This window comes from Sander vitreus, chromosome 5 (assembly GCF_031162955.1).
Source record: "Sander vitreus isolate 19-12246 chromosome 5, sanVit1, whole genome shotgun sequence".
NCBI lineage: Eukaryota > Metazoa > Chordata > Actinopteri > Perciformes > Percidae > Sander > Sander vitreus.
Genome location: NC_135859.1, coordinates 19,133,937 through 19,135,656, shown reverse-complemented (window position 1 = coordinate 19,135,656; position 1,720 = coordinate 19,133,937).

Genomic DNA, 1,720 nt, shown 5'->3' with positions numbered 1-1,720 from the left:
GTATTTTAAAAACTCACCAGACTTACTGGGAGCCTTTATTTAAAGCACACCTGTCCTTTTCCCTGCCCATCCTCCCACCTCCTGCAACTCTCTGTCTCCTCCCTTTCCTCCCTTGTGTTATCTGTTTGTTATTAGAATACTGTAAATCAATGATTTTGACAAATGTGTTGTGAGTGTTGAGTCATGCCGGCGCTGCTCAGTTGCAAACTGGAATCATTATTGGTGTAAACCTTCCAAAATATAGTCTATACCCTTGACGTTTCACTTCGTCAATCAACGATTGTGTCGTTGCCGACGGAAATTCCACCAGATTTCACTCATTTAGGCCAGATATCCATTGCCTTGGGCTTCCTTCCTTTGGCATTTTAAACTCCGGTCAATTTATGAGGACTATGGTTAACCTTTTCTTACATCTCTGCAGGGTAAATCCAGACAGCTAGCTAGACTATCTGTCCAATCTGAGTTTTCCGTTGCATGACTAAAACAACTTTTGAACGTAGACGTTCCACAACAAACAAGTTCCTTCCTGAGGCAATTTTGCTCCGTACAGCACTTAGCGCCACCCCAGATGATTGTGATTGGTTTAAAGAAATGCCAATAACCAGAGCACATTTTTCTCCCATCCCGGAATGCTGTGTGAACTAGCCAGACCTTCCTCCGCAGCGTTGTGGAGGAAGGTCTGGCAAAGCGAGACTATCCAAAACCAGACCAAATACCAGTCCCCATGACATGACCTCTCTCTTCTCTGTTACTCAGTAATTCCTTCCAGGCCTGAAAGAACTGTCTGTCTGTACATGTACAATGGCCCAGTGTTAGCAAAAGTAGACATAGTCAATGGTTCAAACTCTGACATGAACTCAATTATTTTCAGAGGAACACTCCTTACTCCCTGGATACATTGTATTGTTACTACTATGATGTAGTTTGTGCAAATGACGGCCTAGTCTCATAGTTCTTCAGTTTCCTAGCAGCCACTAGAGAGCACTAGTGTATCATTTCTCAGGACCACATTATACACATGGCTGGTATGCAGAGGTTGGACTAGAATAGGTTCATGTGATTTCACATGACAATATTATTTGTACTGTGTGACACAATGAGAGCTCTGATTCAAAGCTTAACACTGAGTTATCAAACATAACAATATAGGTAAAAAAGTATAGGAAATTAGCAATTAACATACTACAGTCAATTATAGAACTATATAACATTGGTAATAAAGAACACTCCACAAAGATTATTGTAATTTGACTTGCTTGTGTTTAAAAACATACAATAGAAAATAAGCAATAATAATAAGACATTACTCTCTTTCAAATGCAAAAGGCCAGGCATCTGTCTTGCATTTGGTATGCTGGATTTCCAAAAACCTTTTTCTCATGGGAGTGGGGTAACAATACAGTTCAGAAAGGTGAGTGTCACTGTCATTCAGTCATTTTCTTTTCACCAAGGACACATGGGCCCCACTGAAGACTGTTTTGATGTAGCCAATCCACATGTTAAAACCATTAATCAAACCGAAGCCAAAAAGTTTAAAAAAAACCCTAAAAAACAGGGACAGAGCACGGAAATGTCTCTATCAGACTGAGGTTTGTTTATCTATCCATAATGTGCCAAAACCCCTCACAGTTAAATGAAGAATAACACTGGACAGTGGAAACTAGTGTTACGTTTTCTGCACGTACTTGCATCTACCCTTTGTATCTAGTGTCCCAATCAT